This window comes from Lathamus discolor, chromosome 4 (genome assembly GCF_037157495.1).
Source record: "Lathamus discolor isolate bLatDis1 chromosome 4, bLatDis1.hap1, whole genome shotgun sequence".
NCBI classification, from domain to species: domain Eukaryota; kingdom Metazoa; phylum Chordata; class Aves; order Psittaciformes; family Psittacidae; genus Lathamus; species Lathamus discolor.
The window spans coordinates 11,447,397-11,473,474 of record NC_088887.1 but is presented as its reverse complement, the minus strand read 5'-3'; the positions used below and the strand labels follow the sequence as shown (position 1 = coordinate 11,473,474).

Below are 26,078 nucleotides of genomic sequence, written 5' to 3'. Positions count from 1 at the left end.
ACTGAGTGCACCCTCAGCAAGTTTGCTGATGACACAAAACTGGGAGGAGTGGCTGACACACCAGAGGACTGTGCTGCCATTCAGCGAGACCTGGACAGGCTGGAGAGTTGGGCGGGGAGAAACTTGATGAAATTTAACAAGGGCAAGTGTAGAGTCTTGCATCTGGGGAAGAACAACCCCATGTACCAGTACAGGTTGGGGGTTGACCTGCTGGAAAGTAGTGAAGGGGAAAGGGACCTGGGGGTCCTGGTGGATAGGAGGATGACCATGAGCCAGCAATGTGCTCTTGTGGCCAAGAAGGCAAATGGCATCTTAGGGTGCATTAGAAAGGGAGTGGTTAGTAGGTCAAGAGAGGTTCTCCTCTCCCTCTACTCAGCCTTGGTGAGGCCGCATCTGGAATATTGCGTCCAGTTCTGGGCCCCTCTGTTCAAGGACAGGGAATTGCTTGAAGGAGTCCAGCGCAGAGCCACAAAGATGATTAAGGGAGTGGAACATCTCCCTTATGAGGAGAGGCTGAGGGAGCTGGGTCTCTTTAGCTTGGAGAAGAGGAGACTGAGGGGTGACCTCATCAATGTTTACAAATATGTAAAGGGTGGGTGTCAGGATGATGGAGCTAGGCTTTTTTCAGTGATATCCAGTGATAGGACAAGGGGCAATGGGTGTAAACTAGAGCATAGAAAGTTCCACATTAACATCAGGAAGAACTTCTTTACTGTAAGAGTGACAGAGCACTGGAACAGGTTGCCCAGGGGGGTTGTGGAGTCTCCTACACTGGAGATATTCAAGGCCCGCCTGGACAAGTTCCTGTGTGATGTACTGTAGGTTACCCTGCTCTTGCAGGGGGGTTGGACTAGATGATCTTTTTAGGTCCCTTCCAACCCTTGGGATTCTGTGATTCTGTGATTCTGCAACTCTATCCATAGTGAAATGGTGAAAGCTCGGGCATGGCATACAAACGCAGTTACACTCTATAGCAACAAAGCAAGCATGCCATTCTGAGACAGGGGATGTTTTATTTTGAAGACTGTCAGCACCTGGGGATGTTAAAAACGTAGGAGTAATTTACAGAATGAATTAAACCACAGTGGTCCCATGTCAGAAATTAAAGAGAGATGCTTGTCAAACATATCTGTACTAAAAATTCATGCTACTGTATTCATCTTACTGTACCTGCATGTAGCTACTCACATAATCCTCTTAGTGGGGTCTGTCCTTTCTACCATGAGCTGAAACAGTTGAGACAACAGTATGATATATAACCAGAATGAGTCTCTCTGTTTTATTGTCCGTGGTTGTGTTAAGTCATACCCTTAACATCTGAACGCCATTTATCTATTGGACTTTATTTGTAAGTAGCTGGTTTTTTGGTGCTATACAGTCTACATTAAATGAATCAGTACATAAGAAAATGCAACACCTATTATCATGTGTTTCATAAACATCCAGCCCATGGCTTATGTGTGTGCTGTGCAGCACAGTTGTTATTACAAGCTAACAACATGTTCTAAACTATCGGAGTACGTCCTGCAGATCTCATTTCTGTGAATTTTTAAAACAATGGGGCAGGATTAAGAGGAGTTAGCCAAATTTCTGTGTTCACTGTACCTGCAGAGAAGGAAGAAACTGGCAATTCTCTCACTCCAGTGAGGAGATGGTATTAAGAACAGAGCTAAACAAGGCCAACCAAAAAGATCACGAGTGTTTTCCTGAAGAATAATACCCTAGGTATAGTTTTCTTAAATAAAAACTGAGATATTTTTAAGTGATGTCAACTTGCAAGTTCTGTCACACAGTTGCCTGCGTGACAAAACAGAGCAAAAAAGCACACAGACATAGCTCAGTTTATTCCTTTCTCTTGTTTGATAGCCAAACTAATGTCAGATGATGAATTCAAAAGGCCCTCCATGGTGAGATAGAGTATAATCCCAGTTTAAGACTGAAAATGAAGTGACAACAGATAAACATAGGTCCACGAAAAGAAAGTTTACAATATACTGCCTTTATATAGCAATATGAGATACAAACACCAGTTATTCCCATCTTCTACATAAGGAAACAAAAGCTCTGGTCTAGACCACAAAATGAATCAAGAGGCCCATGCTGAACATACAGAGTTATGTCATACTCTGGTTTCTATTCATTTTATCACATTTAACCTCAGTACCTGACAACTTGTGCTGTCTTTTATTCAGCTTAAAAAAGTCAACAACAATAGATAAACATGGGAGCATGCATCTGGAGCATGGTTCAACTAAAAATCTAGCTGGTCCACATCATGTCTCATTGCAGACCATTCAGACAGGCCCAACAGCATGACACTAGCCAGGACAGGCAGTTACTGAATCTGTGAGCAGGGCAAATGAGTAGTCTTATTGCCCTCCATTAAATCTTTCCAGTTGCTGGCAACCACTGGCTAGGGGTTTTCTGAGCAAGTGGTTATATTAACATCTTTGTGTTAAACAGCCCTTGATGGACTTTTCTTTCATGAGTGTAGCAGGCAAATTTCCTTCTGCTTTTTCTTCGTCTTGGGTTAATGACTTCTATTTGTGTCATATGTCTAAAGCAGATTTTCTGGTGCTGCAGAATCTCTGATACAACTATAAGGAAAAGACGGGTGTATAGATCACTCCTCCTGGACTAAACCAGTGTAAAGCAGAGTGTAAACAGATCTCAAGACAATGGCAGATCTGTTGCTGTCTCACGATGAAGATTGCAACAGATCATAACAATGCTGCAGCTCTGCAGTTTGTTTAAACAGACGTATAACATACTAACTCCCTTTTACAAAAGCAAAGAGATGCTTAATCTGTGCCAAGAGGCACAAACTGAGTAGACATGAAGGTGAAACGGTCTGATTTGCCTGTCAGACTTGCAGTGTGACTGCATCTGCTGCTTGGATGCTGCCTAAATAGGCCAAGATCAAGGTTGCAAAGATTGATTTAATTCTGATCCCTCAAAGTAAACAAGACCCAGAAATCAAAGCTTGTAATAAAATTTAAAATTATCCCACGAAGTCATCTTATATTTGCACACTGCAGTGCACATATCATGTGTGCGTGTACACGTACACACACATTCACACGCAAATCCATGTTATCCTCTGCATTTGTATGTTGCATCATGGCAAATACATTCTGAAAGAACATATCGTTGCTAGAGGGAAACAGCACTCTTTGGTACAGAGAACCTATGCTACTGTTCCCCTTTCTTAATCAGAAAACACTGATTCACATCTATTTGCCTCACCTCCCTGCCCCTGTACCAACAAGGAACTCACCTTACATCTCTATAATGCTTTCCATAGCCAAGTCTCCAACCCCAGACAACCCAGCCTCGACTGTAGGCAGCAGAGAGCTCAGGTCAGTGCTTACTATGCTCAGTACATGTCACATAACACAAGCAACCTGCTAAGGAGCTGCTATGTGCTCTCTCCAAGTCACAGCTGCCAGCAACAATTGAGCAAGTGCAGCCTAGCTTTCAGGATTCCTGCCTGTTGCCCAGGAACCACACAAAGCACTGGAGATTTTAAAGAGGTGCAAACAGTGCTTTTCTCCCATGCCTTGTCCTCCAGCACGTCAGGCTGCACAGCCTCTGCAATGGCAACGCCAGAAGAACCAGGGAGCAGGAAATGAACTTTCCAAACGCAATCAGAGTTCCTACCGATAAGGCGACACTGTGATGACATGAGAAAAACAGCTTGCACGTAGCACTGTAAGCAGATGTAGGGGGGCTTGGTCAGGCTTGCCTTTGTGGAAACACTTCTTTGCAGAAAGATGCAACTGTACTATAATTCTGCGTTACACATTTTGTCTAAATTTGTCTGTATTTCTCACCTGCAAAATATTTCGTTGAGGTAAGAGATGCTGTTTCTGAACACACGATGATTCAGAACATGTAATGAGCACCAAAAATAAATCAAAGGGGTGCATTTTAAAGCTTACGCGATAGCTTTATAGGCATTTTTTAATGCTCAAAAGTGTCTAATAAGTGTCTTAACAAGCATAATATAAATCATACAGTTATCTGATTTTGTGTATGAACAAAAATTATGTATGTACCATCTGTTTACAGCCCATTGCTTAACATTATAATCTTTTATATACACAGCTCAGTGCATAGGTGGTACTGAAGGTAGACAAAAAGTATACCCTGAACTGGAGAACTGTAAGACAATTTTTAACAGGCTCATTAGAAAAGAATGCACTAACTCCAGAGTTGTTTGTTTTGCCAATATTTCCTACGCTGTGTTAAGGTCATCAGTGGAAGCTTGTTATTAGCCATGTTCCCATGCTGGCAATCAGGCAAATTCCTGCTAATTTCAGGCAGAATCTTGCCTGAATTGGAAGGGAGAAGGAACTGGTTAAGGCCGTTAACCAGATGGCATGAAGATCTGGCACTCTGATGCTATGAACAACTACCAGTCTGGTGTCTACCTGCTACTTAAAAGCCTGCTCACAAGAGCAGGCTCAGGTCAAGCCTGAGCAAGGCACTTAGGCTGTTTGTTCAGAAATACTACAATGCTGACACACGTGCTAAGGGCTTCTGTCAGAAATGAAACTGCTCAGATAGGTTTTACCTTCCTTTTTGGATTCAGCTTTCCATTTGGATGAGAGGCTGAAAAGGGTAAAGGGTTCTCTTGTATAGACGCCAACAAAAACAAAGGTAAACTTAGAATTTTCATTAACTGTAAATTACAAGAGCAAACAGAAATAAGGATTGATGTGAGCAACAGGGAATGCTAAAGCTTCACCAAATGTAATGTGTAATGCCTCAACCCAAACATATTTTGGGATGACTGCCAAGAAGATGGGTATAAATGTGGGAGGCTTAGTAGAGTACAGTTTGAGCTAAAATGTGTAAAGTTTTCACTTGTGCTAAGGAAACATTCGTAGCTAGGTAAAAACAAGGCCTTATGAAAAATCCAATTTTGCATCTAATCTAAATTTCCCTGGGCAAAGCAACTGCTCTCTTCCTAAAATGATCCTTGAGAGAGCTGGTGGTAGCATGTAATTATTTAGGATATTATTGCCACAGGTTAGGCATTAGCTGAATATTCTGAAGTCTAGAGCTGCCTTATCTAGCATTAAGTGGTTTGATGTTCTCATCTAAACCTGAATTGGAATTAGTCATTATAATGCTTTTGTCATTTGATGGTCCAATGACACCTGTACAAATACAAGGCAGAAATGTCATCTCTGTCTAACAAGCTTTCATGTGCTCCCTTACCTTACAATTTGATCAGTTAGATCTATTGACCCAGAATCTCCTAGTAGTGAAGGATGCAGCATCCCAAACCACCAGAGCTTCTCCAGCGAAGAATAATAAGAGTGTCCTGCATGTTGTCGGGGCTGCAGTGGAAAGGGCCTTAAATGACCCAAATCATCATTCTGCATTGCTAAAAATGCCCCAGCCGAAAAAGGCCAACATGGTTGAGTTTTGGTTATCTGCTGTCATAGCTCCACCTCACCACTAAGAAAGAGTATAAGGCGCTCAACTAGAAGACTAATGTTCATGAACTAGGACTTAGATTTGCTTCCCATCAGAAAAGCAATGGACAATTCTATTAAAGGCAAGAGGATGGAGAGTAAAAGGCCACAAATTCTATAGAAATGTTTACCACAGGCTCATTTCTCAGCTTTTTTTATAAGCTACTTTCTTCTTGAGTTGAAAGACCAACAAAAAATGCCAACAGCAATAAAGCTTCTTACCTATTTTTCTGCACAGGCTTCAGAAAGCATACAGTAATGAAGCCCCAAGAAGCCATTTTCCTGGCTACCACTTCAGCTTTATTCATGTGACTGGTTCCAAGATCTTGACACAGTAACACCCGTTACTTCGTGTTTCTCTATGTTAAGTGCAGGGTACATCCTTCCCTCTCTGTGCCTGAGATGATACAGGATCTGCAGCTGCACAGATACGGGCAAGCTTTTCATTCCCCTTAATGCACCTGCAGGTCTACAGATAAGAAAATATGAAATGCCTATTGACAACACAGTACAGGAATCATACTGACAATACCCAATACATTCCATCACTTGGCAAATAAACATGACCCTCTGGTAAAGAGATGGTGGCAACAGAAACTTACCCGATCTAAAAGAGAAGTAAGATCTCAAAAGACACTGCCTCTTCATTCCATTGTTCAACAAGTAGATCTGTTCATCAGGGAGGACCAAAGGTGACAAGTAACCCTAGCAATATATACACATAATGCTACTTGTCACCAGAAGTAGTAATACAGCCTCCACTGGTAGGAAAGACTGTGACTTCTGCTGCTGCAGAATGTCACCCTTAAGGCTAACACTGGCATGAGAATGGTGAGAAGGTTTAGGAAGAACTCTAAGGTAAATGCAGCTCAGATTTGGCTCCACAGCTGCCAGTGACTAAGTGGCAGGCAAAGACATTTCTTAGGCTGTCCAATAACAGAAATACACAGTGTGCAATGGAGTTTAAAGATAACAGTGATTTAAAAAAAAACTCTTTTTAAACTCTGGGTAAGAATCCTAGACATTGTGGAACAGGCCAGGACACACTGATTTGGTGACAGTCTTAGGCTGAAGTTACCTCCTCTGCCAATTGCATCTTTCCTTCAAACTACTTCAAGTGTGTGCCCCTCAGCAAAGCTTAGAGGAGTCTCAAAGAACGTACTCGTTTCTGCAGTGGCTCCTGTAAGATAAGAAACTAAATTAACCACACTCTCCACTGGTGCCAGCTAGACCACAAAGTGTACCATCAACACTCTGCTGTAAGGTAAAAGCTATGGTAATTTTAAAAGAATATCAATTATACATCCTGTCCTGGAAGGGCTACAACCTGACTTCAGATTTCTTATAAACTATGTCTTGCACTCCTAAATAATACCAGAATAAGAAACAGCAGATTACTTTCTCTGAGATATTTAAAAACTCTGGGATATTCTAAGCAGATACAAGCTAATATTATTATCCTGAATAGCACTACAAGCTGCCCTCCATGCACAGCACCATGCAGGCTGTCATTTTTGTAGTTAGGATGCATTTTGCAGCAAGACTTAACTGTTCTTTCAAGTGCACTGTACTGCTAGTTGTTGTCACAATTATTTATAACTAGGGACATCCATCTCCTACTAACCTTCTGTTCTGGTCCAATACACAGGAAACAGTATTTGGAGCGCTGAATTACATTTATAAGAATTTCAACTCAGTATTTCTTAGCCAGATTCTGCCCTCTGCTTTTGACTGTGATCTCAGGCAAGTCAAAGATGTTATTCAGTCCTCCTCTCTATTGCGTGGTATGCTTGTGTAAAAACTTAAAACTTCATGAAAGGTCAGGATAGCAAATGAAGATGTTCAGCTAAAGAAAGGCTTTTTGAAGAGACATGTAAAGATGACACCACTAGTTGGGTTTCTTCTTTAAACTGTATCATAAAGGTACTGAAGCATTCTTTAAAGCAGAGAAGCAGTGGAACACTCAATGCCACAAAATAATCTATCCCTAGCTTAGCAGTGAATTATTACAACCCAGAGAAAGTTACTTAACTGCTCTGTTTCAGTTTCCCCATCTATCAAATGGGGATAATGATGCTTTGTAAAACCACTCTAAGGTTCTTTAAAAAAATATATTATCATTTGGAAACTTGTAAAGTGCACTGGAATACCTAAAAAACCCACCAAGAATACAGGAATAAGTATTACTTTACACATTTGTTGCAATACTTTAATACAAGTCATACCTTTCTCGTAAGTACTTTACAATATTCTCAAGTGTCTTTTTGTACTGTTTAAGTGAATCAACAACAATTAGCATACCTCTAGCAACCGGATTTGAAGGTACTACATGCTTTCAGTTTAAACTTGCAACTGCTGGTTGAAACACAAAGCTTTTCATGGACTTCAGTAAGATACGGAATCAGGTATATTCGGCAAGATATATTTGTCCTAAAATAGTGAGGTAGCACTGTGTTCTTTTCAATAATTAGGTAAGTGAAAAGAAAAGAGACTAATATTGCGTCCTGCCTCTCTGACATACTGTTCAGCACTTACATAACAGAGATGCCACAGAAGACTCACTCTGAACTGCAGGCAAACATATCATGGTAAGAGACTGAGTGTCATTCAAAGCACCCTTTGAAACTTCCGTAAAACTGCAGCTGACCTTTGTATCTGGAGATGGTTTCATGATTAGTTGATCTTTCTATACTTTTAGAGCACAGAACAAATTCATTACATGTTTAAAACTCAACATTCTTTGCAGGCTTTAGATATTCAAATACTTCTCCTTCTGAAAGTTTATCCTGCTTAAATATGTACTCATAGAGTGTAATCAAAAAGTGGCTGGACGTACATATTGTACATCAAATTCCAAATCATTAATCAGTAAGTTACATACTTAAAGGCAGGTATTTTAGTTCAGAACAGAGCTGTTTCCTCAACTTTGTATTACAAGAATGGATCACGTTGTTTCTAAAATACTCAATGTTACAGATGGGACCAAGCATAGGAACTTCCAGGCCCAGAAGATTATTTCCTCCAGACACTATTAACAATCAAGAACAAGTTATCAGAACTGGAAACGGCTTGCAAGTTAGAGACAGCAATTATTATAAACCGAATGCTACAATAGTTATATTAACACAGGAGAAAACAGTTGTGGAGAATCTGCAGCTATTTCATATTTCATAAGTATTTCATTCACTAACTTCGAAACACAGAGAAAAGAATTTCTATCCATCAGGTTATTCAATCACATTTCAAGCAGATAAAAATTTACAAGCATTAAGTTAGCTACAGACACCTTATCTCCAAATAAAGAAATAAGTCCACATTTGAATACAAAGACAGCAACCTGGATTTTCTTACTCTTATAAAGATTAATATGGTACTTCAGTGCAAATAGGGCAGCTAGATAAAAGTTACAACAGCAACGTGTAAAATTCCTCCCCATTTTTAGGTATGATTACACCAGATAATGATTACACCAGAATGTAAGTAAAAGGGAAAAACCAACGGCATCCAAAGTAAACTTATGTTAATATATATATATTATATATATATTTTTATATATATATATATATATATATGTGTGTGTGTGTGTGGCCCTGAACCTGTGGTAGATCTGTGAGGAGGAATCACCAACTAGAAGAAGGGGAGTGAGGTGGGATCCTCTTGGATATTTAAGAGCACAGAATGTGGAAGAGTAGTGCAAGAGCAGGAATATGCCCGCACGGGTTGTGTTAGAGCTTCAAATGTCTTCAGCTCAAGTGACTAATGTGAATGTGCAGAGAGACAACCACTTCAAGCAGAACTTTTTACTGATTAAGTCAGTACCACAAATCTCAATATGTTCCCTGCCATATTGGCAGCCTGTCCCTTTTTTCCTTTCAACTGTGGGCCAGATCCTCAGCTGGTGTAAGTTGGCATCGCGCTTTGTTGCCTTCAGTGGAGCTAAGCCAATTGATGCCATCTGAGCATCTGATACTGTATTTCTGTAGCAGTTAAAAAATGATACAGTTGCATTAATTACTACATAGCCATGTCTCATAACCTCATGGCAGGGGTGGAAGGACTTCTTATTTGTAGTCACCAGTCAACATGCAAAGTGTAAGGGTCAATTGGTCATTCCAAGCTCAGTTTGACAGCTGTAAAGCTACTAGCCATGACAAACACAGGAAAACAATTTCTCATTTTCCTATGTGATTTAAATACTCACAATTCGTTAACTCAAAGGCATGTAGCAGCTATTCTATGTCCCTAAAGCACCAAAGCTATTGCTTCAAAAATACAGTGGATCTGACATGGGGAAGAACAGGCAAAGTGTGGCAGACACAAATTGGTTTAACTGAGAAGTGCAAGTTCCCCTGCCAGCAGTGGATGCTAAGCGAAAGAGGGTTAAGTACACCTTCATCTGGAAGCATTCTGCTACAGACTTACAGCACATCAGAGATGGAAACTGAAAAATCCCTCAGGCTATAGCTGCAAGTCAAAATACACCAGTACTTTTATTCTTAACTGTTTGGAAGAGCTTTACATGGATAGCTATGTAGCACCGTTCTGCAGAGGAATCAGGAAATAAAAGTCATCTTTCCAAGGTCCAGAGGAACTGTGGTCATGGAACTCTGAACATCATCTTAGTCCTGTATTAATGTTTTTGCTTTCTGCTTGGGTTTTGTTGTTCTGGGGGTTGCTTTGATTTTATTCTGATAGGCCACCTTGCCCTATAGAGATAACCAGCTATATTTCAACAGCAACTTAGAAAGGGTCTTTGGATTTCTGACACCATGCTGAGAACACTGCCTCAGACACAGACATTCTTCACTTTATGATTTTCTACTAGAGAAGATGATCACATTTTGGTTCAGCAAAGGGAGAAATAGAGCACAGGACTCATTATGGACAACTGTACATTGGTTTGGACTATCTCTTACAACAACCTGACACTCATAGTTTATTCTCTGTGTAAGAAGTCCCTATGTTCTATTTCACTGCAGAGGGAAATAACCTTAACCAGAAAATCTTAACACACAAATAAAACCCTTCTTCTCCAATGACATAAAGTTTCCTATTTTCTGCCCAACACAAAAAAGTGTAGGTTGGAATTCCAAAGAACAAGGGTGGGCTCAGACACTCAGACATCCAGTAGAAGTAATGATCTCTTGAATCAACATTTTAGATGCAACAAAACATTCACTAACTCAAGCAGGTTATTGAGAGTTACTGTCTGTCTGTTAGAGAGAGGTAAATGGGGAGTAATTCTGTAGCATCTGAATCTGTCTTGGCCTGCTTTCATTTGCATTCCTGCCCTTCCCAGTATTTCCTCTCATACATAATTACCTCCTCAGCTCCTAAGTTATTTTGGTTTAAGCACTTCATCCCCCCTGGATACTGAACACTGAGATCGTACTGAACATTAAACAAGCAGATGCCCATTTTTGTGTTTAAATGGGTAAAATAAAAGTACTAACCTATCAGACAAAAGAATACTTATTCTCCACCCACTCATTAGAATTTGCATGTTATAGCAGCATGCACACTCCTAACAGGCTTCCAAATGAGGAATTGGAAGTAAGCAGACTCATTCTACAAGTAAATGTAAAATAAATGACCTTATGTGGCTTAAGCTATGTCACAGAATGAAAATAGTTTGCTATGGATGCAACGCAACTACCTGATAACAAGCAAAGGCCAAAACATGAGAAGATAAACCCTGTCTAACTGACTTCAACAGGCATTTTGCTTGTGTAAGGACAGACTGTGAAATTCAGGGCTTCAGCCACAAAACAACACAGCTACCGAGAAACAGGAAAGAAAGAATGAAAACAGAGAGACAAGGAAACATTAGAGAAGACAACATACTGCGGAAGGATAAAAGTAAACAGGAAAGTGTGAAGAGATTAAAAGGAAACAGGAGAAGCGACGGACACATTGATTTGTTAAAGCTTTTACAGGACTGACTGCATGTTCCTCTGCTCAATACACTGTAGTATTTGTATGCCAAAAGACATGTAACCAAACCTGCTTCAGCAGAAAAAGCTGTCCTTTTTTGGGGCGAGTTTCTGTAAGTGCTTCTCTTCATCCATGCCAAAATGGCAGTCTCCAACTTTCTCCCTCACTCTTCCTCCAGATGAATTCACGGCTCAGTTCCCCCTCTAGCTCTCATCAAAACAGTTTGCTGATGAGAAGAAACCACTTTTTTTTCCCTAATGGAAAAAAGCAGAAACAGATTCTCTCGCTCTCTCAAGCCCCAGCTCAGCAAGAATTTATATCAGAAGAGTGCTGAACTGACCCAACGATGAGCAGAATTTGCAACCAAGACATAAGGAGTCACGTTAGAACCAAATTTCCTTGACACTGTCTGTTTACATACCAGGAAGATGCCAGGATGCTGCTGAAGTGTCCTCACATTCTTTCTGAAACACTCCTGCTGTGATGAAATGTCTTCACAGCCTCACACATTTGCTATTAGGTTCTGATACTACAAACGGAGGAAAGGATGGAAGCTCTACTACTGTCATTCTGGAGAGTGTTCCACTAGGAACAACTCTGGATGAAGAAAAGAAATCACGGACAGCTGAGTGTACCTCAGTGTGGCAGATAAGCTCCACACTGCAAAAAGCTTTGAAACCTATTGCACACCCAGTAGAAAATGTAAAAGAGTTTTAAGCAGACACATTCTGCCTAACTCAAATAAAATTAAACCAGTTGATTAAGAATATGTCTTAAACTCACATGAAGAGTATCATCCATCTTTAAAAGCCTGGCTTCCCATTTTTATATATTAAACTTGGCAGAAATATGTCCACATTCATTCATTTTGTCTTAAGTCAGTCTAAGGATCCAGCTGTTCTGATATTGATGAAAACGAGAATTTTAATCTTCAAATACTTTATTTAACTATTATTTAAGAAATATTGCTGAAATGAGATATTCCCTCCACCAAAAAATGCTCATAAGAATAGAAATATCTGCCTTCTTTTTTTGTAACAAATTTTCTGTGTCCAAATTTTAAACCAATCCATAAATGTGTGTATTCATCCTTACCACAGGGGAAGAAAGTAAGTAGGGAATTTTTGCCTGACAGAAAACCCTGCAAGTGACAAAGCCTCTAATTTTGACTTCAGTGGAAATTCTGCCTCAGTGTGGATTCACAGGATTTGGCCTATGCTTTGCAGAGATAACTGGGATTCAAGCATATTACTACTTAGATAATTGTTTTGCTAGAATCTCAAGTGCAATCTTAGAGGAACTGGAGGGAATGAGCTTGACAAGAGATAAAAGAGATCAATTACTACTGTGCCCAGCGGACACAGAGTGTCCAGTGGACACCGGCTGGATGGGCAGAAGATGGCAATTCATCCAGTTTAGTTTTAGGTTGCTCACATACAATTTCTTTCCTCCCCAGAAACACGGTTGGCATTTATATTCCCATTTCTCATGTAATGCAGCTTTCCTAATATTTATTATTTATCAAAAATACTTCTTTTCAGTGTTTCCCTAGGAAGCTGATAGACCCAATTTCAATTTCTAATCAGAAAAAGGATGCAGTTGCTACAAAGAGGCCAAATGCTAAAATGCTTGCTCAGTATTTAGACTGTCCACTGTTAGAGACGCAATGTGACTATAACTCCCCATGACATCTAGCAGATAGGCCTGGGGAAATCTGGCCAGGCACCTCGATAATAAGCAGCAATATAGAGGCTATGCAGCCTCAGAACTTCCATGTCTCAAGCCTGTTTATCCATTTTCTCTCCATTGAACCTTCTCTCCTCCCTTTGAAAAGATTTAGAAGGGAACCAGGAAAAAAGCAACAAGCCCATAACCAGGTTGTTCTGCTCCCTGGAGGAGCAGAAGAAAGGACTCCTCAAAAGTGAATCCCAGGTGAAAGCTTCTTGCTGCACTTCCTAAACAAGAGAAGGGATACAGATATCCTTTATGCCGGAACAACCAAACCCCTAAATTTGTATTTACTCCAATAAATTGTTTTCCCTTTAACCTCTGGGTTTGGCAGCTAGCAATAATTTTGGACATCTCTTTGTTTTGCTAACACTCTGTTACAATGTGTGTGTCACTGCAGAATTTGGCCACGCAAATCTTGACGGTAATTTACAGCTCTGAAACAATTCTGATATATTTCTTCAAATCCTATGCTGTCAAAACCCAGTGAAACTGTGAAAAGGATATGAGGATAACATCAATAAACACTGCAGCTGGGTACACAAAAAGCTGCAAAGAATAGGGGTTACCAGAGCAAGAAAATACTGTTAATTACTTAGCATTGTTTCTTGAAGCGTAATACCTATACCTGGAAACTATACATTCCTACCTCTACATCACATCCATATTACAGGCATTAATCTTGAAGAAAAGAGAAAACCAAAAGAGAAAGGAAACAAAAAGGTACTCACTGGGTAGTATCTGCATATGTTCCAGCAGCAACTCCATTTTTCCCATTCCTTCTTTTAGCAAAATGCTGTACTATAAGCATTTCAAATATTAGATTTCTTCTGTGGTGTGCCCAGTGATGGAAGCTCAAAAAAGTTAAAGGGTAATACTCAACAGAAGCCAGTAATGCTTTTTTGTTAAAATATCCATGTAATAAGAACACCACTGTGATGGGAAGTTTCCACCTTGGGTATCAAATACTGGTGTACTCAAGCTTCTCCTATTCCTGTGGCTTAGGCAATGCTCTGCTCAGGAAGCTCAGGATAACTCTGTCCTCCCATTATTCTGGCATGAGCTAGCTCAGCAGAAGAGACTTTTATGCTGGTATGACTCAACCAAAAAGTAGTCTGGCCAGATATACAAGGAAAACAGAAAATATCTCACAAAGAGCCATCATATTATTCTTATGTATTTAAATATAAAGTGTTTACAGGATTAAGCTAGTAACAGCACCGACACAATAACACATAGTATGGCCTCATCCTCAAGCCTCCCCCATCTGAATAATCCCAATCAAGTGTGTGTGTAGTCCCTTGCAGGAATTGTAAAGTGCAGAAAACGATGAAATTTGAGAGGAAACACAGCCAAACGCTGAAGCACACAGGAGCGATGTGACTCCCTTAAAAATCTCCAGAAAACAAACAGAACTTCATAAATCAAACCGTTTCTGACTTTTGATCTTGTCTGTGGGACACAAAATATCTCCCATGAGAATAAATATACCAAAGCAAAAGCAACCCCTCCCTTGACATTTTATTGTATTTCTATAATTGTCTCAATATAGCAGATCAATTGCATTTGAAAATGCAGCTATTAAACCATAACTAGACCAGCTTTGTAGCCTTTGTTTGTCAATTGCATCAAACAACAATTCTTCTGCAGACAAGAAATCAGACTGTATTTTTACAATAATTGCAAGTCATTTCTGGGAGAAAGAGGTAGCAACAATACCCAAGGAAATAAAATAACACACTTTTGTGCTTTCCCATCAAACCCGACAGTGGCATGGGTTTAAATCAGTCAGAGGCAGCTACACATGAGAGATTGCGCTCTGCAGGCTCTATCAGTCAGAAGTCAAGGATACACGACCATGATTTATCATACTTTTCATGGTAATTAGCTAGAGTGCCATTTTGCTTCCAGTAGCATCACTCAACTTTCTTTTTTTAATTTGGTCTTTTCTTCTGCAAATGAATTTACATATTTCTCAGTCTCCCATCCCCTACTATGTTTTATTTATGAATATAGGCTTTCCTGATGGTAACTTTAATGCGAAGAAGGTAGTAATTAGTGTACCTATCTGCAAAGTTAATCCCTTTCCCACAATGTCTGCAGAGAAGTTTAAGGTAAGTAACGGTTTACAGTCAATATTAGGTTTAATTATGCTTAATGAGGGTAACTGTCTCTGTCTACTAACTGCACCTAGGTGTGCAGCTCCTATATGAGTTTTTCTCCCAGCCTCATTCCGCACTGTTAATAGTGCCACTGCTCAGGGTACGTGTGATGCTTTAATCCGTAAAACTGCTCCAGGAGAGCCAAGCAACTGAGGCACCTGTTTCAACACAGGATTAAAGGGAGCAGAAGGGCCTTAGAACAACGACAGCTTTGTGTAAGGAGAAAGTTGTAATGCCTGGTTATGTCAGGGTATGCAGTGCATTAGAGAAAACAGGAAAACCGAAAAACCCCACCACACAGACAGTCCCCAAGCCCTTTCTCTTACAGAAATGATTTAAATGAAATAAAGCATTCGTTCCCTGTTTGCAGGCATCACTCCCAAGAATGCTTCCTGTGGAAGTTCCTGTGTTAAGTTCATCGAAAGCCGCGTTAACAATTAATACAATTAATACAAAAGAAAGAAGACTTCTTGCGTTACTCCTATTTCACAACTAGGTATCTTCCACAACTAGAAAGATTCTAGAGGAAACTGAAGACGAAGTCAAAAGCAAAACCTCAGATCCAAAACCAGCTCTACTCCAGCTGCTCCGGTTTTAGCCTCTGTGCAATGCTGTTACTTCAGCTGCATCTTCCTAAAACGGAAGATCCAGATTTGAGTTTATTTCGTCACTTACTCCGCCATGGCATTTTCCTTTGTGATTTCATGTACTATCCCCTTAGGAAATTCATGCAACAGGAAAAGTTTTTATACCTATTTACTACTACCTATGAAAACTGTACCTTCCTAAACCTTTGATTCTCTGTGATGCATGGATTTGGGGATGGGAGAGAGGGGTGTGCATGAGCGACTAAATTTGCAGGAGGAAGAAGTGCTGAAAAACAAAGCTGTTTGATTTCCATTAAGAAATGGAAGTGCAACACATAGAGAAACTGGTCTGTAAATGGAGAGCTTAGCTCATTCATGCAAAGCAGTAAGAAGTGAGTTCTGCATTTCGTACGTATCGTGACGCTTGCTCAGACACAGCTTAGGGCTTTTATTACTTTCAGTTTCCTTTTTGCCATAGTGAGCGCCCTGCCCGAGTCCACATGTTCCCTCCTTATTTCTCCCATTGGCAAGACTTCAGGAAAAGAAATTCTGGTTAGAAAACTGTTCAGGAAAGGGGGAAAACCTGCTGCTAAATCCTGCTTTTTGGTTGTAAAAACCATCCAATTATTTGATTGTCAAAGTAGCAGTTACTAAAGTAAGATTTTATTCAAAGATAAAACCCTTGTAATTCTGGAAGCTATATCCAGAGCAACGTGTTCTGGCCATATAGCTTTCAAAATGTAAGTTCAAGTCTCATTCTTAAGGCTTGTATGTATTATTCCTGCAACACACCATACTAACCCTAACACCCATATTACTGGATGTTACGGAAAAGGCTTCTAAAAGACAAGTGAGATTTTTAATCAGTGTCTTCCCCCCTCAAAAAGTTGATCTAAACATGCAAATACAAGTTTAACCACTATGCAAAACTTCTTATAGCTATGTAACAAGAAAGAATAGATACCTGCTTTCAGAGTGACAGTATATTCTTCCTTTTGCTATTTTCATCAATATTCAGATAAACACAGAGTCCATTATGAGATGAAAATTACCCACATGCACATATATTCCTCAGAAAATTGGCAAGGTTTTGTATTCAAGAAAGGAGCAGAACTAAGGCGGGGGGGGTGTCACTTCTTTAATACAAAATCCAGCAGCTAGCTTAATTTAATGACTTAAAATACTACAGAATGACTCTGAGGAGCAGGATAATTTAAACAGCTCATGATTCGAAGGACACTTTCTGGAAAATCTAACTGGAGAATGAAAAAGAGCACTTAATACAACTGGCCACCACCAGGAGAGGGCATATTCAAGTTATTTCTCACCTGCCGCTGCCTTTGAGTTAGTGCCATAAGGCTTAGGTAACTGAACATTAGCCTATTTTACTAAAGGACAGTGCTAGAGACAATGGGATTATCCGCAGGCCACTGATGTTCAGTGTACATACACGCGTAACTCTCTGCTCAAAAATCCACAGGCAGATCTCCAAACTACAGGAAGCAGATCTCCCTGAGAGAAAGATGGATGTGGGCATTACTGTGAAAATCTGTGCAGCTCCCCTCAGACAACTGGCTGGGAACAACCCCCACACACAAACACTTTTCTGAAGAGACTGGGAGGAAGACGGGCTTTGTTACTTGGATCAGTCCGGATAATAACTAGGGTTTTCCCATTACGGTGTTGCTTTCACGTAAATCACTGCTCAGATTGAACAATGATAACAGAGAATCTTGGGAAGACAAGTATATTTAAAACTGCAAACCAACCAAAGAAAAACTATTTCTCAAATATCCAGAATTTGCTTCAGTAAAATTCAGGGTTTTCCCAAGACCTAGAGAGGTTCAGTCACCCCTAAATGAATTGAATCTCTGCTGCAGTGTAACACCCAGCAGAGAGAAAGACATTTTCCCTTGATGACCTCTGAAGTAATGATGAGAGTCTCCAGTTTTGGTGGAGGAGATTACCTGCAGAGACATACAGTTTGGCAGCCTCCGGAATCTCAAGGAGGCTTAAAGTTTATATTGAACTGGCTCATTTCACTTTTATAGCCCAGCCAAGCAGGTGGGACTGGAACATTGTGTTTTAGCCACATACCAATCAAATTGTTCTAACACAACTTACACAAGCGCTCTTAGACACAAATACTGAGATCTTGGGGCAATCCCATCTCATAAGGAACATTCAAATGTGCCTATAAACATTATTGTAAAGATGCTATAATTCAGAGGAAGGAAGCAGTTTCTGATCAAAGTCCTGCAAATGACTGTAATTCAGATTATTACAAAATTAAAGGAAAATTCCTTAGGAAAATAAAGTGCTCCATGAGTGACTGAGCAGTAACATGTTTTGCTTCTTTACTGTTTTCTTCAATATTGATTTCTTGCCAGAAAAGAATATAAGTTTTCAGCTGCTTGTCTCTCAGAAGAGCCTCTGCCTACTTCTGTGAATTCTCTCTGCCATCCTTAAGATATGCCTTCTGAAGGCAGAGACTTGTATAATCCCCAAAGTCCTATTAATATAAGTAAAAATTATACAAGTTCGATTCAAAACAACCAAAGGGAATAGCTAATACAGCCTCAAAGCTGTTTTTTGGAGTCAGAATGGTCTACCTCATCTACTTGGCACTAAAATGTGGTGCTGCCATGTAAACGGTCCAGCTCACACTGCTGCTGACTTCTTGCTGTCCCTCATTTTATTGTCTGCTATTTCATTTGCTGCTGCTGGAGGAAAAGAGGTTTTGTCATTTAATGATCTGTACTGCTGGCAACAGTAAGTTATGCAGTAAGGTTACTATGATACTCTGGTTTTGACTGGATGGTTTACAAAATGAAAAAGGTCCATGGAAGGTGCTCAGCAGCATCACCACAGTCTCACCAATCCAATGTCGGATTCAGCTCTAACTGGAAAACAGACATCCACCTATAGAAAGAGGGGACAGGGAAAGAGAGAGGGAGATAGTGAGGGAGAGAGAAAGAGAGAAAGGAATAAAAAGAGAGTAATAAAGGGTAGGAAAGAGGGAAGGAGAGAAGGGGAAAAGGATTTCAGAGTACTGCTCAGTGAATGAAGTATCTATCAAACTATACAGGATGTAACAATGTTTTGGTGTTAAAATGTTGTACCACCAGATGGAGGTTTTAATCCTCCCTTTTACAGTTATTCTTTTGTCGACTCCAGTTCTACTTATATGGGAAAACATAGAAGCCAAGTGCCTACTGGGTTTAAAAAAGACAACAGAATAGAAATCTGACCAGGAGAAGGAGCAAAATATTTCACTGTCCTGAGCTACCCATTGAAGAAAATTAACTTTCCCAAAATAAACACCAGAGATATTAAAGATCAGCCTTTTAATCAGTCTGGCCACCTGAATATTGACATCTGGACAGCAAAATTGCTATTTATTCTTTCAAATGAAGGTAAAGCGACTCGCTGGCAGAGAGGAAAGAATTTAATACCAGATTTTGTCCCATGTGGCAAAAATGTCATCTGCACCACATCCTCCAGGTATTACCAGATGTTCTGCACTTAAGATGAATTTCAGAATGACCAAAAGGCAAGTTTCTTCTTTGCTTCCACCCTAGCAATCAATATAGCTACATAAATCTGAGCAAAACCCGTGGTGGTTAAATACCACCTTCTGAATCTCAAAGACTTCACTGACATCTATTCCTTGCCAGTATTTTTTCGCTCCCAGTGGACAGGAACGCTGCCTTTGTCATAGAAGAGGTGTCAGATCATGGCTCCTGGCAAATTAGCATGAATCACCGGCCACATGATTCAGACATGTGCTCTAAGAAACAGAAGTTTAGCATCCTGAAACTCCACTCTTCAAGTCCTGAACGAGGAAACACTGTTGTGCCAGTGTGTGGATTAGAGACCAATAGTTTCACATTCATTTTCAAAACTGGCAAATGAGAGAGGGTAAAACATTACCTCTCCCACTTGTATACAGAAAAACAGGCACACTGGCTTTGCATGGTTAGTTTTACTAGAATATCTCCTGAACAACACAATGCATATGTATGCAGGTAAACTAAACACACATTCATGCACAATACTGAACTTTGTGTTGGTAGCCAGACTCCAGTAACCCATGTCCCCTGGGCAACAATCAGCTACAAAGGAACAGGGAAAAGTTAGAGTAATGATTAACTAGCCCAGTGGGCTGTTATTCATAACAAATACAGCAGCAGCAGCAGTGCAGGCTGAGATGCTGGTTGCCTCTCCCTCTGGTATGCTGCTGCATGCCTGGAATCAAACTCAGCACAGAAAAACCACCCAATGTAATGTCAACATAAGAAAGAAGCTGAATTTCCTCTGTTGGAGTTTGCACTTAAGCGAGACTTGCACAGAAGTGGAGATTTTCTGTTAAGCTTAATGTTGACAGAATATGACAGATTCAAACATCACCATTTATCAAATATATATATGTATATATATACATATAGGTTTTGGTAAGATTAATTGGTTATTGGTATCAGCTATAGGCAATTATTCCCCACATAGCAGCAAGCAAACAACTCTAATGCCAACTGGCAAGTATCAATGTTGATAGCTGCAGCCATGTAGTTCATACTGGAGCATATGGTTAAAGTGCATCCATGCAGGTGAAAGACTAAACCATGAGCATCCCTACAGCCAACCAGGGAAAAATCAAAGTCATCACAGAAGAAGAACTTCTTTACTTCTACACTTACTTCTTTACTTCTTTACTTCTACATCAGGAAGAACTTCTTTACTGTAAGAGTGACAGAGCACTGAACAAGTTGCCCAGGGGGGTTGTGGAGTCTCCTACACTGGAGATATTCAAGGCCCGCCTGGACAAGTTCCTGTGTGATGTACTGTAGGTTACCCTGCTCTTGTGGGGGGGTTGGACTAGATGATCTTTTGAGGTCCCTTCCAACCCTTGGGATTCTGTGATTCTGTGATTCTGTGATCACGGCTGTTCCCCATCCATTGGTGCTTTTACCCTGCAGGCCCCAGAAAGCTCCAGAAATTCTTCCAAAACTCTTTCAGATTCTTTTAAAGCACTGCATTAAAGGTGAACATGCCACAACACCCACTGTATTTCTCTAGTGCTACGTCAGTTAGCATTTTGCAGAGAGGCAATACACTCTTGCCTGGCCATCATCAACAAATTCTATCTGATTTTTTCTAGCTCTCAATGATTAAACTCCATCAGCCATGGCAGAAATGACAAAGACTCCATTTTATTTCTTATTTTCCAACAAAAGCATATGCTGTTTATTTAAGAAGACCCTGAAAGGGACTATTTAGCCAAAAAAAGCAAATTCCTTCTATCGATAAACCCACTTTCCCTCTGAAAGGCTTTGCTCTGTGTGTGGATTATTCATTTACTTCAATTATTTTGAAGTGCCTCTGTTTGAGTGGGTAGGAGTTAAGTATCCACAACACTAAAGTAAGCCCTAGAATTAGTTTTTGTAAATAAAATGTGCTGCAGTGGCCTAAATCCACACAAGTAGTAAGCCTTGAGTTTCTGGAAGTCCTTTTCCACAGAGTACTTCTGGGGACCCTGAAAGCTATGGGAAACAGGCCCATGAGCATGTACTGTGGGACTTACCACCTTGTGTGGACAGGTCATATCTTTCTAATCACAAATACATATAAATCCATTTTCTCATTTTGTAGGAAAACAAACACATTGCTCTTATTTAAATGCAGGAAGTAAAATCCCACTGGGAAGAGACTGGTACCAACTAAAGCAACTGACCAGAAATCGGAGCCTGTCACACGGGAGGATTTATTAGAACACGATGACCAAGTGATATAAAGAAATGCAGAAAGCCAATTTACACAACTAGGCTTGTAATCATAACCAAGTAACAATCTTTCATAATCTCTAATTGCAGCTCTCCCCCATACACACACATAGACTCATGCACAGATAGAGGAATACTTAAATTGTTAGGCTTTGTTAAATGTTTTCAGCCTTGATGTCTTTCTGGTTAATGAGTATACACACTAAAAACAACAAGAAGAACACAAAAAGCCCTAGGAAAACTTCAGATGAAGAGTTGGGACATAGTTATTTGCACACATTCACAGAAAGAGAAGGAAGAACCAAATCTGGAGAAAATACACAGGATTATCACTTTATAGGTAATGGGCACTGAGCAAGGATTCAAAAAATAAACACATTTAATATTTAAATCCCAAGCTGTATTTTCAGTGACACCCTTTCTCCCATGGCTGTATGTACACTCAAAACCAAAACCCCAGCAGCTAAACATCCACAGCCTTGAGGAATTTTGGTTCTCAATCTCAAGAAAAAGCTATCATTCGAACTCTCCACTGTATCCACAGGCTTCTAGTACCCCATTCTGATCCAAGAACACAAATGCAATAAAACTAAAAACAAAGGGAGAGAAAGCAGTTAAAGAGTCTGCACTACCCATTACTTCACAGATACGAAGGTATGATGCGAAAATACCTTCTCCAGTAAATCTCATTTTGCAAGTCTCCCCACCTTCAACGTGCATTTCTGTGCTCTGTGCACAGTGCTTCCCTGCACCGTTACCCATAGTTACACCCAGAATCTATACCTAATCTTGCAACCCTGTTTCTCCATGCAGGTAAACAATAAAGGAGGGAAGACGGCATGAAGGAAAGTAAGAAAACAATTCTGCGCTTATTCGTCTGTAGTTGGTGGTTGTATTTTAGGAATAGATGCTTTAAAATACAAGTTGTTGTTGAGACCTGATTTAAAAATCTCTGTCATTTCTGACATTCAGGTGGAAGTACTGCTGCTGGCTCCAGAACAATTTGCATATCTTATCACTAAATGTATGAGGTGTGCACCAATCTGATGAAATTATAAACAAGTGTCCACACAAGCACACATGCCTTCCTGTTTGATTTCTGTCCTGTTCACTCCTCTATAATAAATTATACGATCATCTCATTCTGGCTGGAGGTTTAACTGTGCATGTAAAATGGAAAATGATGGCAGCCTATTCTTTCTCACACTTTACAGCTGAGAACCTGACAAAACTGTGGATTTTGGTTACAAGCAGAAAAGCTTCTTTTGTTACCGTCTACCTCCTCTTTAATTGCCACAAAATTGGTGGAAAATCCCATGTGTTTATGTATTTTTAAAAAGAATCACCCACACTGAAAATAAATACGGAAATGAGACTACGCCTCTTTTACTACAAAGACTAATATACATGCTTAACTTTATGTCCTGCAATTAATCTCATCTACTTCAACAGGATTACTCATAATGCTGTAAGTGAAATATATGTGTAAACCCTTGCAGAATCACAGCCTGAACTGTCAACAACGTTATATGGCACAATTAAATGCCTAGGCCTAGAACGGCTCTGCAGAAAGATTAGAAACAAAACCTTTAGGCATAATCAGTAACAAAATCTATTCCAGGGAGTGGCTATGGCAGAAACAGAATTGAGGGAGTTGTCTTCCCTTGGCAAATTCATCTGTCTCCAGATCCTTTCAGTAATTCACCTTCTTCCTCTACCAGTTATCACCTTCACTTACCACTGCTTTCCCACTCACCAAATACCATTCTCCCTCTCTACACATCCTGCTGCTGCTGTGTGACAAAGAAAGCAGAAGACTCATCTTATTCCTTCTTATTCCTTTGTGCGGTGAAGTAGGATGAGAGCAGTTTGGCCCCTGTACTAAACAGCATAGTAATAAATAGTTCATGTGCTACTTTACACAGATGGGTGCACAACTAAAGGATTTCACCAGCTTTGCTTCTGAACCTGTTGCTGAAGTGTTTGTACGCTAGCATCTCACTGAAACTTATCTGTCCAGTGAGCCCCATGGACAATCCTTAACCTATTACTGGAGCTGGTTACAAGAAGCTGCTTACCAAAACACGTACAAACTGGATACCTAAATTGCTTAGCTTTGTCTCCTGGTGAGTAGCTTACCATCTGGTTTCTTCTGCAAGTACTCACAAATGGTTTATCAGAAGTCACCCTCTGCACGTTATCTAGTGTCTGACTAAAATCCATGGTTTCCACCAACACTTCTGCTTGTAAATCAACACAGTCAGAAATATTAACTAAAATGTCAGGAAAACAAAGTCAATCCCTCAAAAGTTCAAATGCCTATTTGTCACAAACATTTCACCTCTACTAATGAACTGCAAAAATGAATGATAGAAAATGCAAAACTGTATTATGTTTAGCAGTTATCATTTTAATAAGGAAGAGATTAGCAATTTTTAATACCTCCAGTGCTTTGTTATATACAGTAGCACAATAACTGAATATTTTAATTGCTAATTATTTAGACCTCATTCAGTTCTCACTCAGGCAAAACTCCCATTGAGGGACTCTTGCCTGAGAAAAGAGCTACAGGATTTGTCTTACTGTAATTTGAAAAAACTTTATATATCATAAAAACTGTCAAGTTATAGTGAGACAAAAATCATTAAATCCTTAGCAATATTAAACCCCAGTGAAAGCCCCACTGACTCTTAATGCCAATGTTTTCATATTCACTAAAATAGATCATTGCAGTTTGCCAGTTGTAACTTACCTGGATTAATTTATGCCCAGATACGCTGATGCTCTTAAAGAGGTCTAATAATGTTTTGTGTCGTGTTACCATATCCCTGCTTTTCTCCTGTGGGAAATCTCAGTTCAAATGTGATAAGGAAATAGCATTTCCAAACGCTTACAATCAACACCTTCAGAAACCCAAAAACTGGCATTTGGTTTTACCTTTTGACTTCGGACTCCAAAAGGGTTAAGAGCAGCTCTCAACACTTCTTTCTTATGCTGCTGTAAAGAAAAGAAATGCTCATGTTTAGGGATTGCACACACAATACCGTGAGTTTTCATAACAGCCAAGTAGCTAGACGTTCAGTGGGGGAAGTGGGTGGAATGCTGTATATATATAAATATATAGCTATCTGAAGGAAGGCAAAACAAAGTCCTACACATTCACATTTAGTACACAAGTGACAAATAAGCTAAATGTACTAGTATCTGAAATGTCATGTTATATACATCCTTTAGAGGGAAAAGTTACACAGCTGAGCACCGAATTAATAGGGAGCAATTTCTAAGACTCCATGCTTCAAAAAAAAAAAAACAACCCCAAACTTTGGTTTTTTCCAGTAAGTGTAGTTTCATTCCTGTTAGAAATTAAAAACAAATGGGTGTTACAACCAAAATCTGTCAGTCTACATGTGCCATTCAAATGCATTTGTGGAAAAAGTTCCAGGTAAAAGTACTGTAACAGGTCAAAACTTTGAAGAGGTTCTTTCATTTCCTTTTCTTTTTTTTAATGAAAAACCATGTATAAAGTCTTCACATCTTTCAACTCTAAATGACTAAAGAATGACTAAATGTTCAGAAAACCTCTCTATAGGCTGCATTTTGAAAGAAAAAGGGAAAGCGGACTTAGTACCATATACCTCTTGCTACCAAAATGTTCAAAACCAGCAGACAAACAGGTGAGGAAAGAGTATTTTGAAGTCTGAAAGTACAATCTGGGCACTCCCTTCCACCAATGCAGAATATGGTTTAGGGACCTGATTGGCACTATTTCCAATTCCCATTACAGGAGGTTTATTTAGATTACAGTGTCCACACCCAGTCCAGGCTTCGTGCTTCTCCACAGGAGCAGCGAGATGCCTTCGTCCCTCTCAAGTGCTGACCTTCCAGGTAGAACCTGTGTCCAAAGGTAATACTAGCTCAAGTATGGCAGGACTAGGTTAACTAAACCTACCAGTAGTCTTTAATCCTTCACTGGTGAGGGGTTTCCAAAGGCAAACACAAAGACATGTTAATCACTGAGGTTACAGGTAAGCACAGAGTACGTAACCGAGAGGAACTGATCTCTGGAGCACCCTTACTTATTCAGAAAGAAAGGACACAGAGTGTTCCTTTCTCAGATAAAGAAGATGTGACACCAGCAGGCTTTCAGGCTCAGTGTTTCCAAGCCTGACTTCCCTCCAGTTCTTGGCTACTACAGTGATGCTTCTCTTGCTTCCCCAGAGACATGCTCACAATTCCTTTTACGATCTGCAGCCTTCCTCTTGTTTTCTGATTGCTTTCAGCCTCTGATGATCACAACCAAAGGATGCCCCAGCTTCAGCACCTGTGGAAATTTCCCTATGGTAATCCCCCAGCCTACGTGGGTCAGTCCTGAGCATATGCAGCACACTCTGCTTGATGGTG

At 40.0% G+C, this 26,078-nt stretch overlaps 1 protein-coding gene across 17 annotated transcripts in view; it reads right to left on the bottom strand.

The window, feature by feature from the left end:
* Positions 1 to 26,078, bottom strand: part of ZBTB20 (zinc finger and BTB domain containing 20) — a 490,951-nt gene that overhangs the window by 377,142 nt on the left and 87,731 nt on the right. For 16 of the 17 annotated variants that reach the window (XR_010612127.1, XR_010612124.1, XR_010612125.1 and 13 more), the window contains one exon: positions 24,615 to 24,674. The gene's annotated coding sequence lies outside the window, so the exon portion shown is untranslated. The remainder of the gene's footprint in view (positions 1 to 24,614; positions 24,675 to 26,078) is intronic. The other variant, XM_065676356.1, reaches the window with a different exon arrangement.